Here is a 16,754-nt window from a genome sequence, read left to right as displayed (position 1 = left end):
TCAACGTATTCACCTGTAACTTCTCCTAATTATGACAGCTGTTTGAAAGATTAAACCGTTACATCCGCGGGACCTTTCTGGTTGTGGGGATATATAGGACTTGTAGATTCACCAAGAACCCGACGAACACAGAGCCAATAACTGAGCAGCGACTTGCAATGATTTTTTTATTTTATACCGGGTATATAGCAATTATTCGGGGAAAATGCATGCATGGAAAAATCGGTATGAAAGACACCTATGTATTTCTGAAATGGGAATAAAATATAGAGTTTTGAAACAGTAGATATTTGCACATTTCCCAAATTGGGAATACCCATAATAGCATGAGAATTATAGGACATTTTTCAAAATGACTTCTTTTTTACACATTGTCTTTCATTTGGAAGGCAGAAGTGCATCGAAAATCAATAGGTAATAACAGTTGCTCTACAATACTGTGTTACCCTAAGTCTCCCGATAAAAATGGTACATCACTTGTGTGGGTAGGCCTAGTGACCGTGACAGGAAACGGCCCAAAACGCAAGGTGGACACACCGCATTTTTACAGTGAAAAATGACCCTTTTTTTGCAAAGTGCCTAGCTGTAGTTTTTGAACCCTAGCTCTGCCGGTACCTAGGGAAACCTAGCAAACCTATACATTTTTTAAAACTAGACACCCAGGGCAATCCAGGATGGGGTGACTTGACTGGCTCTCACGAGGTTCTGTTGCCCAAATCCCTTGCAAACCTAAAAAATTGTAAAAAAAACACATTTTCCTCACATTTCTGTGGTGCAAAGTTCTGGAATCTGTGTGGATCCACAAAATTCCACCCACCCGACGTTCCCCAAAGTATTCCAAGAAAAATGGTACCTCACTTTTGTGGCTAGGCCTAGTGCCTAAGACAGGAAATGGCCCAAAACGCAAGGTGGACACACCGCATTTTCACAGTGAAAAATGACCCCTTTATTGCAAAGTGCCTTGCTGTAGTTTTTGAACACTAGCTCCGACGGCACCTAGGGAAACCTAGCAAACCTATACATTTTTTAAAACTAGACACTCAGGGGAATCCAGGATGGGGTGGCTTGACTGGATCTCACCAGGATCTGTAACCCAGAATCCCTTGCAAATCTAAAAAAAAGGAAAGAAAAAACACATTTTCCTCACATTTCTGTGGTGGAAAGTTCTGGAATATGCGCGGACCCTTGAGATTCCACCCATCCCGCGTTCCCCAAAGTCTTCCAAGAAAAATGGTACCTCACTTGTGTGGTAGGCCTAGTGCCTGCAACAGGAAATGGCACAAAACGCAACATGGACACAACACATTTTCACAGTGAAAACTGACCCTTTTTTTGCAAAGTGCCTAACTGTAGATTTTGAACTCTAACTCTGCCAGCACCTAGTAAAACCTAGCAAACCTCTACATTTTTTAAAGCAAGACACCCAAGGGAATCCAGGATAGGGAGACTTGACTGGCTCTCCCCAGGTTCTGTTACCCAGAATCCCTTGCAAACCTAAAAAATTGTCCAAAAAAACACATTTTCCTCATATTTCTGTGGTGGAAATTTCTGGAATCCGCGTGGATGCACAAAATTCCACCCACCCCGCATTCCCCAAAGTCCTCCGAGAAAAATATTACCTCACCCACGTCTGTGGGTCAAGTAACTGCGACAGACAAGGGTCCAAAACCTATTGAGGTGACATCAATATTACCTATCACAAACCAACCTGGTTTTGCAAGGGAGGGTCCCATGAGTTTTTGGCTTGGGGCTCAGCGGCCATCAAGGGAAACCTACCAAACCCACAAATTTCTGGAAACTAGACACCTGGGGGAGTCCAGAAAGGTAAGGCTTGCGTGGGTCCCCCAACATTCTCCTACCCAGAATCCCCTTCAAACCTCAAATTTTGCTGGCCAGTCCACTCACTGCCAGCCAAGCACCAGTCCATGCACACCGCCAGCCAAGCGCCAATCTACGCACACCGCCAGCCAAGCACTAGTCCACTCACTGCCGGCCAAGCAACAGTCCACGCACTCTGCCAGCCAAGCGCCAATCCACGCCCACCACCAGTCAAGCACCAGTCCACTCACCGACAGCCACGCACCAGTCCTCCCACACCACTAGCCAATCGCCAATCCACGCACACCGCCAACCAAGCGCCAGTCCTTGCACACTGCCAGCCAAGCGCCAGTCCACGCACACCGCCAGCCAAGCGCCACTCCAAGCACACCACCAGCCAAGCGCCAGTCCACTCACTGCCAGCCAAGTGCCAGTCCATGCACACTGCCAGCCAAGCGCCAATCCTCGCACACCGCCAGCAAAGCACCAAACCAAGCACACCGCCAGCCAAGCGCCAGTCCACTCACTGCCAGTCAAGCACCAGTCCACGCACACCACCAGCCAAGCGCCAGTCCACGCACACCATCATAATTTTTTTAAACAAGAAAGAAAACACAAGCCAATTGCAGCTAGATACAAAACTATAACTACAAAAACAACAGCAGTAACTAAAGCCATTATTCTGTTGCCAAACGTGATAACTGAACAACTATATAAAACCATACAGACCAGGCAGTACACTATTAGACCCACGGTTGCTCTCAAAATCTCTTTTGAGTGTGATACAATCTGAAACATGTGGCCACACACAGCCCAGGATTAGAACCGCACACCCCTTCGCAAGCAGACTCTACATCTCTTACAGAGATTGTTTTTTTTGGGCGTGGGAGGAATTAAATCAGGAAAGTGGCGATCTTTCAATCTAGCCACATCCTCCACCACTCCAACTCTAGGAACACTTGCCTGTTCCAAAACAACAAGGCTGCCTATCACAGACTCCTGAAACTGAACAAAAGTCTACTTTGACGTAGGAAAGCACTCCTTGTACACAACAAAAGCGTTGAAAGTTGCTAAATTGAAGAGATAGATGGCCAACTTCTTATACCAAATATAAGCCTTACGAATAGCTGTGTAAGGTTACAACCTCTGATCTACTCTATCAACACCACCCATGTGCTTATTGTACTCTAAAATGCACACAGGTTTGCGCACTTCAGCAATCTGACCCCAAACAGCCACAGGTGAAGTACTCTCATCATGGATGGTAGTCAGCATGTACATATCCCTCCTGTCCACAAATTTCACAGCTAGTAGTTCATCACTACACAAGGAACTGCACTGTCCCCTCTGAAGTTTTTTGCAAACAAGCTCTTTTGGATAACCTTAACTGTTAGAGCAGATTGTGCCACAAGCAAAAGTGCCCACTTTGAACAATTCCTTAAACAGTTGCACAGCAGTGTAGTAGTTATCAAGGTACAAATGGTGGCTTCTGTTAAACAGTCCTCTAGCAAGATCCCACACAATTTTCTCAGAAACACCAAAAGTGGACGACAACCAGAGGGGTCAATAGTGGAATCCCTACCAGTGTACACCCGGAAATTAAAGATATATCCTGTCCTAATCTCAGACAACATATACATCTTAATTCCATAACGTGCCCTCTTGCTAGGAATGTACTGCCTAAAACAAACGGCCCTTGAACAGGACCAAAGACTTATCAACAAATATTTCTTTGCCTGGGGTATAGATCTCTGAAAATCGATCTACAAAGTGATCAAGAACAGGCCAAATCTTAAAAAGACGGTCACAGTCAGGATGATCTTGTGGAAACGCCAAAGTATTATCAACAAAATGCAGCATCCGAAGCAAAAGTAAATACTGATCACGACTCATAATTGCAGGAAATATGTCCGTTGCCATCAAGGGACTGGTAGACCAATATGAAGCCATGGACGCCTTCCTTATCAAGCCCATCAAAAAAGTCCAACCCAAAAACGTCTTCATCTGATCCAGATTTGTGGGAGTCCACCGGGTAGCTCTGGAGCGAGGCCTAAGTCTAGCACTGTTGTCCCTCAATAACTGTTCAGCAGACAAATTAGTCTGCTCAACAATCTCAGCCAAAAATACATCATCCATAAACAACTGAAAAAACTTTTATAGGCAAAAAAAATTTGCAATCTGTTTTGCACCCTGCATACCCACTAAAGGCAGGCAACACCGGCTGCACCATGTTTGGATCAACCCAGAGTCCAGCACTTCCAGTAGGAAGCCTTGCAGCCTCAGGCTGCAATACCGATGGGTCTTGTTGCACCATCGGCACATCAGTGTCCTCCTCTAAAACAGGAACTTCATCCGCACTTTGAGTAGTTTCATCTGCACTGAGAATAGCTTCATCATCCGATGATTACATTTGAAGAGAAAACTCACTACCAGAATCTACCCCTCCCTCCTCTGCCTCAAATGTGGAGTCAGTCTCATAATCATGGTCAGAGGAAGATTCAAAAAACAAACCAACAATCTGCTGAGCAGTAATCCTGCGGCTAGCCATAATCCTTACTAATAAAGGTATCTTGTCAAACAAGTCATCAACAACAAACACTTTGTAAAATAAGTAATAAACAAAATGCGTCTTTATCACAAAGACCTATATACTCCAAAACTATACCACTCACTTGCCAGAAGCAGCTAGACTCACCACCACCTGCTCTACACAGACACAATAAGGACCAACAGTATCCCACTAAAAAGAAAAAGAAAAGAAAATTATACATAAGACAACGCAAAACACATCGCAAAGAATTTCATGCTCAAAACACGAACTAAATATGCTGCTATTTTGACACCACTTACAAAAACTTAATTCATGCATGACCTTAAAACTCAATTGGAGTAAGCACAATGAAAATGTTTTTCTTACCAAAAAATGCAACTACACAAAACTGCAGATCAACCACTGCCGAAACTGCAAACAAGAATCAAAAGCTTTGCACTAGAATAAAAAGGAGAAATAAAACATTACAATCACACATGCAAATAATGCACTAGTCCACACACTATCCACCAGCCAAACAAAGGGGTAGATGGGTGTAAAAGCATAAGGCCGATCTGCCCTTGCGGGGAGCAGAAACAGCCAAAACATTCACCCTCATAATGGGGGAGTGACCCTTGCCCAAGGGGTCACTCCCCAACACCAACATTTGAAAAGCCCTGGTGTCTAGTGGCTTCTGCCCCCATAGGGGACAGATGGGCCTGAAAATATATGGCCGATATGCCCCCAAAGTGGGCAGAAATGACCACAATATTCACCCCCTAAAGGGGAGCGACCCTTGGCCAAGGGGCCGCTCCCAACAACACTAAAACAATCTTTGGTGGACTAGTGGGCATACAATAAAATTAATTGTTTATTTGGGTCGATCTGCCCTTCCAGGGGGATAGAAACGGCCAAAATAAATGATCCCCAAAGGGGAGCGACCCTTGCCTAAGGGGCCGCTCCCCAAAAACATAATTTAAAAAAAAATCCCTGGTGGCCCGGGGCGGCACACATACTTTTTTTTTTAATTATTCCAAACAGCCACACATGCTTTTAAAAAAAAAAAAAAATACTACAATCGAACCAAATAAACATTTATCCCCCAAGGGGAGCGACCCTTGCCGCTTCCCAAAACACACAAAGGCCATTTAGAAAAAAGAAATCCCTGGTGGCCCAGTGGCACACACATGCTTTAAAAAAAAAAAATCATACTCCAAAGAACTAAATAAATTATTTATCCCCCAAGGGGAGCGACCCTTCCCCAAGGGGCCGCTCCCCCACGCAAAATAGGCAATTAAAAAAAAACAGGCATTCGTGCAGCAGGAATGCTTTTATAAAAGATATCGGAGGAAAGGAAAACCCTTTCCTTTCCTCCAATGCCTTTCATAACAAACCCCCCCACCCTCCACGAGCTGAAACTCACCTGCTCTCCTCCGGGTGCACTGGAATCAAATGGCTTCCAGTGTATCCGGAATCCTCTAATTACGTCAGCGCGCCCACATTAGATCACGTGGAGGGGGGGTCAGGGGTGAGGCAGGGGAAGGGCTTCCTCTGCCTTCCCTGGTGGGGGCACCTGAAAGGGCGGCCCAAGGGGGGAGCGCCAGCGCTTTCCCTGTTGGTGGGTGCTAGGATGGCCGGGAGCCGTCCCACACACATGCCCACCATGACGTGGAACAGCTGCCGGCTGTCCCACGCACGGAAGGGGTTCAGTTACCTGCTGTAGAAATGTATGTGAATCCAGAAATTCTCACATATATTATCTGTTAGAGAGTTCAGGTTATTAATGCACTTGCTGTGCAATCTCTAGCCTCAGGTTTGAATGAATAAATACTGATTATTGCCTTATTTTACAACTAAACAAGCAGTCACAAGTGCTGTTACCTTCCAGGCACTACAGTCATGATTTGAATGGTGCGGCAGGTGCAGTGGCACAGGCACCAAAAGATCTAGGAAACCACTGAACACTGACTATTGCTAAATTTTACTGCTAAAAAGGAATTCACAAGTGCAGTTACCTTGTAGGCAATGGGGTCATAATTTGAATGATGCAGCACATGCAGTGGAACAGGGGCCAAAAGGTCTAGGAAACCCTCTGAACACTGATAATGGCTATATTTTGCTACTAAACAAGCAGTCAGGAGTGTTTTTTTAGGTTCGTTTGTAACCATTGTCCCCAAAGTAATACATAGTCTAAAGCATCACTGAAATAAAAGCTGTAACCTATTGGAGTTTTCTGTCTCCCTGCAACTTATGTTACATTTAGTGCATTTATATTGCACATTTTCACCATTTTTTATGTTCCTAAAAAGCTTCTGAATCTAAGCACTATAACACCTTTGGCAAGGGCAATCTCCATTTTATAAAATTATTACTTCAGCTGTTGTAAACACTATATAAATACTTATATCTTGCCATTTGGCATTCCATACCAAGCATTGGCAAAGCTATAACGAAGACAATGCTAGCTGTGCCTTACAACTTTTTTACATTACTTTCAACCATTTGCCACATAGCCAAAAAAGATTAGGAAAGCCAATAAATCTAACATAAGCAAGACCGAATGGATCTGCCAAAGCTTTTTGAACTTCTTCATTTTCAGTATGATGTCGACCTGTCCTTGGGTGTGCCTAGAGCTACCAGAGGTGATGAGCTTGTCAGCCAGAAAGGTGGGGTGACTTTGTAGATGGTGCAGCTAGTTTTGGCTCAGACTGGCTGGCAAGGTAGCTGGTGGGGTTCCACCAAGGATTGAGGGTGATGCAGTCATATTTCTTCAGGCCATTGATGTGGCATGCTACAGCATGTAGGGTATCCATAATGTGAACCAGTGCGGAGTCTGGGTTGCTGAGTAGGAGGGTATTGCAGTTATCCAGATGGGAGAGTATGAGGGAATGAACAGCAGTTTTGAAGCCATTTTCTGGAAGAAATGGCTTCTGTACTAAATCCACCTTTTCTGTGTGGTCACTTTCAATTTATTGCCTTTTGCTGGAGCCTATGTTATTTCTGGTTTATGAACGCTGCACACTGGAGCACAGCAGTCTAGTGCCTGGTGTATGTGCTCTGCCCCCAAAAACATGGAAAAAGTAGTTATTTGCATGATTGGCACATTTAACTTTTCTATAAGGCAATAGTATATGGTATGGCAATAAACCAATGGCATGAAAAGTTAACTGTCACCTGTGTACTGCAGCACTTATTGTGCCTCCCACGAGTCTGACAAAATACAAAATGGCTGCCGGCCTTATATAGAAGCCTGACTGCTGCATTGCAAGTCCTGCAGCGTGACCTGTTACAACAACCCTTTATGACAGGTAAATGCATTCCTTTCAAATAATAGTAAGCCACTCCTAGGTAAACATTGTAGCCCACAAGGAAGGTTACATGATATGTAAATGTGGGACATGTAGAAAATTAATATTACCATGTCTCTACAGTGACAAGCCCTAAATTATATCTTCACTGTGGCAGGTCTAGTTGTTCTATGTAGAGAACCAGAGTACAGATTAAAATACTAATAATGTATCTTGGAAATGGGACCAGCAAGAAACATAATTAAATTACTATTTTAAAAGTTATTAAAAATACAATGAAGTGGTCAAGTCAGATTTTTAATATACGTTACGGAAAAGTAACTTTAGAAGTGTACCCTCTAACTGCCTGAATTATCAGAAGGCTAATTAGCATAAGCCAGTGCCAGCTCTCAGCCTGTGTACTGTCAGGAATAGTTGTGAATGAGGTGTGAAATTCCTCCCAGGAGCAAACAATAGGCGGACCTCAATGGACAGACGTGACTCATTGAAGTGCATCGAATATGCAGGATGGGGGCTATTTGCAAATATTTTGACACTACAGTGTCAAATTCTGCTTGACAGGTCTGTTAAGCCATGTCACTCTTTGGCACACTTTAAAGGGAGAACAGAATGCCAAAACAATTCTTGTGAACCCCATTCTGGTTGCTGAAGGACCCTGCATTTGTCCTACCACACTTCTGCCTCTCGGTTAATTGTGCGAACAGTACCTGCTTCAAACTGGATTGTAGTGCGAGATGTAGAAGAACACTGGTGATTTTGCTATGACACTCCTACACATAAACCCAGCCCTCAGAGCCCAAGTTTAGTGTGGTCGTAAACTTTTGCCATCTTGAAAATATCCTGACATATGGCATTCTGGGCCTGTTTGTAAGGCAAATATTAACCGCTAGAAAATTGTGTACGGTTAACTCTAGGAGCTTTTTGCCTATTGGTTATGGTGGATCCAGAACTCACCACAACCCACCAACTGATGCTAGGCAAAAATGTGTCACCCCCAGGCATCTATTTCAGAACACTTTCTGGAAATGTAGAAGAACAGAAGAGAACTTGGCCTGCTGTCTGTGACCTGAGTAACCCTGAAGGACCAGACCTGCTCCCCCTTGTTCTCAGAACAATGAAGTGAACTCCAAGGGTCAGTTGGCTGCCCTGTATGGCTACATTGGCACAACAAGCTGCATGAGGCCTTCTATTTCTATGCCTTTTCCATGAAGTGCTGGATAAGACCTTGCTGTTGGCCTCTCCTGGAGTGAATATAGGCCACTAAGTGCTGCTTCTGAGGTCCTGTGAGTCTTAGAAATGACCCAGAGGAAATGCTCCGGAAACTCTGACAATTTGGAACTTAAAAGACACTGTCATTGTTAAAATCTTTGACTGGGACGAAACTGGTTGGTGTAACCGACCTGAGCTCCAGTGCAGTCAACCTGAAACTGTGAACAGACCATCACTGGTGCTCAGCACTTTTGAAGCTAGTTCTACTTAAAACCTAAAAATGTTATATCACTGTTTCATTTTTTTTTTGTCATTTTGTGTACTACATTTTACTCTATTTTTCTAATCTGGTTTGAGATGTGCATTGCTTGGATTTTTTTTTACTTTGTTATGGTTTTGATACTGCATAAATACTTTGCACATTGCCCTAAATTACACCTGCCTGATTTGTGCCATAGCTACCAGGCAGTTGAGCTCAGGTTAATTTGGTGACCTGGAGGATTCACCTTAATAAGGGCTGTGACTCATCCCTGAAGTGGGCAGTTGCCCACCCCTTACAGTTTTGCTTTCTTAAATCAAGAGAGATTATACCAGGCTGTCTTGGTTTTCTTTATGATGTGTTCCTTGAGTATGAGTTCGGTGTGTGTTCACAGGAAATCTGAGTGACGGTGCTCTGCGTAAAGTATGGAATTAGTATCCGTCCAGGCTTATGTTGTTGACACTCATTTGAACTAGCTGTTCCTATTTGTTCTTGGAAAAAGGTCAGAATTCTGTCTTGGTGGGTCAATCTACAAATTGAGTTAGTGGTGGGCATCTAGGTCTCGATGAGGTGTGTGTAGTGTTTGAGTTGTTGAATGGCTGGCTTGGATAATATTTTCAAGTACATTTGTGGGATTTCTGCGTATTGGTGAATTTTGTATGCTCTAATCAGTGGGTAGTGTCCCAAAGGGCCAGTGTAGAGGCTGAAGAAGAAACTGAACTAGATGGAACCCAGAGGATACCCACAACTGATCAAGATCTTCGGGGACCAGGAGGTGCTAATTTGCTCAAACTGGTGTCAGTTGGATAGGAAGGAGAAGGAGAACCAGTGAAGGATATTATGTATTGCATAATTTGCATAAAATTGGCATTTGCGGCAGAATCTGAAAACAGAACTGTAGTCATGCAGAAATTGATTGGTATTGATGTGATCCTGAAGTTGTACATAGGTTGTTTGTTTAATGTTCTTGCCAAAAAATGGTAGGTGAGTGATGTGCCAGTAGCTGGTGAGGTCACCAGGATCTTGCATTTGTTTTTCTTATAGTGAGAGCTTCATAGAGAAGAACAGTGAGTTATGTGCCCACCGCAAATAACTGAACCCAACCAGCAAGGGAGCACAATATTTTATTCATCTAGTTTTGTGAATTCTGCTACTTAATATTAACACTTATAATTAAGTGTGAAAACCCCATTCAGTTTGCAAACTGGCGCAATTGTTTAGCAAGTTAAATGCTAGCCAATGAGACATGTCATGATTTTTTGGTCATGAATTTAAATCACAAATGAACAGTCTATCCTTCTGAAATATGTAACCCGGGTATAACTAAATGGAGTCTACTAAGTCCTGCTGTTCACATAGACTAGAAATGACACACGATCAATATAAAACTTTATGTAAAAGAGTTATAATGTGCTATATAAATGGTTAATGTTACACCTGCCCCTTTTTGCAGGGTCGCCCACAGATTTTTGGCTTCTGTTGCTGAAACTGTTTTTGCTGGCATTAGGACTCTGTGAGCCTTTTACCCTGCTAACCAGTGGGGGAAGAGAGCTTGTGTTCTCTACCTAAAACATGGTACAATTTGCATCTACCTGATTGATTCCTTGAATTAACCTAAAAGTCCCTAATATATGGTTCTACATGTACCCAGAAACTTTAAATTGAGTGCTACTAGTGGACAACAGCGCACGCGCCTCACACTAAAGTAGCAGTGTAAAACATGTCTCAGGCCTGTCGCTGCAGCCTTTAGTGTAGTTTTAAACTGCCATTTAAACCTGGCACAATAAACATTTTGCCAGGCCTCAACCTTCTGTTTCATTACTTATATGTCACCCCTAAAGTAAGGGCTACATCCAAAGTATACCCTATTCATAATATAGGGGTCTCTTTCCCCCTCACAAACCTACAGAGAAACTTGTGATTGGTGTGGTGTGGTGTGTGGGAACTGAACAATTTACCTTTGTCAGGTGAAGGGTCAAGCGCCACTGTCATCTAAATTGCATTGAGTCCCCCATACATGGGCTCCTTCTTCTCTCCTGTGTATAAGGGTTGAATGTACCTAGTTGCTAAAATGCTTGGGTCTCCATGTGATACTATGTTAGTTTCCATTCTAAGGAAATTAGTCTTTTCGCACAAGAAGACGTTTACCCTGTGTTTTGTGTTGTGGACATGCTAGTCCCGCAAATAGCTTTTCTCTGCAAAGGCCTTTAGTCTTCCTATTTCTTACCGAATTCTACTAGAGTGCAAAGTGGGGAACAAACTACATCATCAACTCTGCACCCAAATCCACTCTGTGATACCTTACTCTTGTTTAGGATGTCTGGCCTGCCTGCTCTTCCCATCCTTTGTGGATTGTAATCCCAGTACTGACTAGTCCATTTTTGGATTACAAACTTGCAACATATTATGTAATTCGTCCTAGCATCCCAAATATGCCTCTTTCGACAAGGATAAGAACTAGGGATCTTGGACTAGTTCTTTGTTTGTTTGGTATCCCGGAGAAGCTCTGAAGCAGCAGCTGGATGAGATATCTTAATATTTTTGGAAGTTGTTTCTGCACAAAGTCTAGGACCAAATGTGTGCCAATGGTATAATGCTTCTGTTGTGCCCAGTCAGGAATATTGGCACTGTGCTGTGCTGAAGATGAGCTGCCAGACCTTGTTGGACTAGAGAAAGCTCAAGCTATTATGATCTGTATAAAATGAATATATGATGTTACAATGCAAACAATTACAACGCATGCTTTTACAACGCGGTTTTACATTGCAGCTACAATTACATTGCATGATTTTACAATGCATTTAAAAAAAAATACCATTACAACGCATTCCATTACAACGCATTCCATTACAACGTATACCATTACAACGCATAATACTTTTAGGGCAACAGTAGGGTAAGTGTTGGATAGTGTAGGGTTGAAAAATACTATTTCCACTCCAGTGAGTGCAACAGTAGGGTAAGTGTTGGATAGTGTAGGGGTAAAAATTACTATTCCCACTCCAGTGAGTGCAACAGTAAGGAAAATGTTGGAAAGTGTAGGGGTAAAAATTACTATTCTCATCTACCCCAAAACAGCTACCCACCCTAACAGTAAAAAATCTCTATTACTTACCTTATAATGCGTTGTAATGGCATGTGCTGTAATGGTATGCATTGTAATGGCATGCTTTGAAGTGACGTGATGTAATGGCATGCGTTGTAATGGCATGCGATATAAAGGCAGTTGCGTTGTAACAGCTTGTGACTTGACTTTGACTCCTAAGGACTTTGACTCCTAAGAATTTAACTGGTACTTCTTGAAATGTGTCCAACACCCCCAGTCACAATTCCATTTAGGTGGTGGACTTTGGTTTAAAAACATTTTTTTTGCATATTCTCAGCAGCCATATACTTTTGATGGAAGTTAGAAATGCTATAAACTGATACGTGATCATACTTCATACACACCGAAGTTGTTCTTTCCAACTTTTTGAGTTCATACTTTGACCATGTGTAAATAAATACTTTATTTTTAGCAAATGATGCTCTAAATGAAACATTGAGTTTTTTATTGTGATTACTGTGTCAAATTATATCTGGGTTACACAACAACTACCATTTTCTGGAGTGAGACTTGACAGCTTGGACTAGCAATCTTTGGAGAGTCAACATTACAAAGGAAGAAACCTGGTCCAAAGATGCTAAGAAAATGTCTCACACTATTTTTCTATAACACATGGAATTCTACAATCCCTGTATAAATGACAATTTCTAATTTCTTTATAATTGGCGACCTGTGATGCACCCAGTCTTAGATTATAAAGAAAAGACATCAGAACCTGACTTTTATAAGTTATTACAGTTGAGTTCTGATGTCACAATGCCTACTGCCAGAACCAGCAGCAGAGTTGAAAGGCAGGTCAGGCCACGGAGCATAATTGAAGCAGCTGTTTAAAGCAATGAAAAATTAAACAAATCTTTTCTTTGTTCTGCTCCATTTTTTAGCTTGCAATAACAAGCAGAGAGAACATGTTTATTTTATGCACTCCTTAGATAGTTAGAGAAAAACTAGACTATTTCTGCATGTTTCTACACATTACGAGTTAGTGCAGCTGTTTTTTAAAACAAAATCCTGACTCTATTGAATTGATTAAAATATCTGTTTGCAGCACATAACTAACAGGAATTTTGATGTGTTTAATTTTGCACTAGAGGTTTTATTTATATTTTTCATGTTGCAAACATGCTCGTCCTTTCATGTGAAAGAGCAACACAAAGGTTTTAAGTGGTTTGTGGGAAAGGTACTAGTGTAACCATGTATTATATGAGATAAAGTACCCTCTGATGTACATGATAAGGATATTGCAAGTCACCTCAGAGTTCTCTAACATTTAGCCTTGTTTTTCTATATGGTTTGGAATTCCTCTGTTACTTCCAATATCCTTGTAATGTACGGCAGGGGTTAATTTATCAATTATATAACTGTGGCCACTATACGCAATTTTCCAATCCGAATGCTTGAGAACCGGGTCACTGGACACTTTATAAACGTAGCTTTCACATTAGACTTTGACCAGGAGAAAGAAAAGAGAAAGGGGAAATAAAGAGAAACACAAGAAAACAATGAAAAAAGATGTAGGAATGAAGAAGAAACTGCAAGAGAGATTGACAAAGAGAACTGAAGTTTAATGTGGGGGAGAAAGAGCCATGAAGTGGAAGCAAGACTAGGCAGTTTGGTTGTACTGTTTGACAACAACCGCATTCTACTGCACTAGCCAAGGTCTCTAAGAAAAACTTAAAGCAACTGCACTTTTATAAATTAAATACTGCTTTGTATGCAGGCGTGCAGTGAATTATTTCACAAAGATAATAATTAATCAATTAATGTGATTGGGGAAGCAATCATTCGCCGTCACCCTGATAATTAAAGCTTCTATATGAAGCAAAAAAATGAAAGACCCACAAAGCGTGAGTAGGAAATAAACTTCTCTCTCCCACTGCTGCAGCCTCCATCTCCCCCCCCCACCCACCCCAACCCAGAGGAAATATTACATTTCCACTCGGAACGCAGCAAAGTGAGCAGGTGTTCGAGCGAGAGGGCAAGTAAACCATCCTTCCGCCCACGTGGCACCTGCATAAATAAAAAATATGAGATAGGCGAGGAAAGACAAAACTACTCCCAGGCTTAAATTCACACCAACAAGGAACACATTCTGTGCAATTACGTCCAATTACTTTCCAGCGAGATGATGCGTTTCCGCTCCAGCGGTCCTCACATTCCTTTTAACAGGATAGGAAGGGACAGCTGAGTGAACGCGAGCAAGCACACAACGTGCACCATCTCCAGTGGGCCTTTCAGAATGCAGACGCCATCTGCGGAGAGTGGCTGTGCTGCTGGTGTGACAAGTGCCTCTCACGCCTGATGAAGGAAGGACTGTCAATATTTTCCAGAGGAGAATTCGTCTGCTTTCCTCACAGCATAACATTAATTTAACTGTCACCATGCCAGGGAGACGGTCAAGCACCTTGAGTCCTATGTCTCCTATAAAGAGCATTACACAGGAGCGGGTATTTGAACGCACAAAGCTTTTTAAGACAAACGCTAACACTCTTAATTCCACATACACGTTGAAGGAAAATAATAAAATAAAGCGTGTTCAATAAAAGTAGGAAACTATTAGCTTGCTGCCTGAGAAACGATATCATTGACCAATGACAGGAATAGAAAACAGGATGACATTATCGCTCTGAGATGTTAGTGGCACCTCTGCACACTCTCCTCCATGTCTAGAACGTACAATGTTTAGGTCTGGCATTATCCAAGACCTTATGATTTTAGTCAAATATTACATATGATCTACCTACTTATATGGGCGTTTATCCAGCCCTCTTCATCCTTGGTGTTGTTCACATTTTTCTTCCACTATGGCATACAGCATGCGACAAAGGGACAGCTTCCTCCAGCCATTGGCTAACTTCACTGTGATTGACAGAATTGTGCCCTTTCACAAGCAGCACATCTGTAGACAAAATAGATTCCTTCAGTGACAAGGACTGCTATAACGTCTGCTTGTCGAGACCAAAGATATATTTGTGCTCTTTTTCATTATTTTTAATTTTGAAGAGGGTCCAGCAACTCACAACAATGTTTTATAAAAACCATGGCAAAACAAAAGAAGCATTGACAAAGCCAAAAGACAGGCTTTCGATAGCCAACTGTTTTGCTTTGCCAATGCTTGTATATTTATGTTGATGGCACACAGCTGATTTTCGAACTACAAATCAGAAAGTTGCCAGTAGACAAACTTATACAGGACTGGATGGGAAGATTTAGTTGAAATTGAATATACAAAAAAATGGGAATGTTTAGTGGTGGATGGAAGTGCAGACCTCTAAAGTAGCAACTGGAGGCCCAAGAAGATAAGCATATATCCTGTGCTGCAGTGATGGTGAAGAACCTGAATGTAAGGACTAAAGTAAATCTCAAAAGAAACATTAAATAAAAACTATCATTTTAGGATGTTCCTACCAAATAAAGCATCCTAGATCATCATGTCCTATTTAACAGATCAAAGAATGTGCATATTATTATCAACCTTTGTAGGTTCTTCGATGGACCACGGCAATGCTCTGCTTTTAGAGCTTCGCGAAGGGCAGAGGAAAACCTTTATTCTAACCAGAACCACGTGACCTGAAATTTAGTACTAGTTCCAAGATTGCTCTAAGTAGCCACTATTTTAGGGAGATTTCACTTGCTGCCAATTAAGAAAAGAATTTCCATTCTACCTCTTCGCCTGATACATAGAATCTGTAAGGAATCTCACTTAAAACCTTGCAAAAAAGTTTGATCTGGTATGTACCACTGAGAAACCTGAAGCCAGAAAGTAAATATTGTCTAGCAGTCCCTCATTTTATGACGGCCAAATTGGCCTTTGTGGTTCTAGCCTACAAGTAATTACATTCTCTGCCTCTAGAATATAGATGTCTCACTATCCTAACCTTTTTTTGGAAAACAACTTAAACTTATTTATCCAATCCCTTTTAGTACCTTCTTTTGAATGTCATGTGGGTCCGAAGTCAAAGTCAAAAGATTGCTTTATTCGGTTAAAAATGTTAAAACCATCAAAGCACAGGACAATATTTCATAGTGCAAATAGTTACAGTTTACAAAAGTCAAATAAGACCACTAACGCAATACAAATTAAAACACAATTTACAACATTTCATGAATAATAAATAATACAATACAATTGGCACATAATCACTATAAAAAGTATATCATCCAAATGATTCTACAATTTTTACAAATCCCATAAAACCATTACTACTTCGTCAGACCACATTCTCCAGCTATTAAAAACAATACTAATAAAATATGGGGAGTGTTAGACCTGGCATCATTGGCATGAGTCTCTCCTCCATCTTTTTCTGTTTGCCTCCTCTGTTTACGATGTTTTTGCTGGATTATTGCTTTGGGCACTGTGCCACTGCTGATCAGTGCCACAGTGCAAGTGCTCCCTATGTTAAATTGTTACATTGATTGGTGGTACCATGATTGGCTTGATTGACTTACTGTTCAGACCCTAGTCAGTGCACTGCGTGTGCCAAGGGCATGTAAGTTAACTGCTGCTGGTGGGCTTGCAGCACT

The sequence above is a fragment of the Triturus cristatus genome, chromosome 11 (genome assembly GCF_964204655.1).
Source record: "Triturus cristatus chromosome 11, aTriCri1.1, whole genome shotgun sequence".
NCBI lineage: Eukaryota > Metazoa > Chordata > Amphibia > Caudata > Salamandridae > Triturus > Triturus cristatus.
This window is presented reverse-complemented; position numbering follows the sequence as displayed.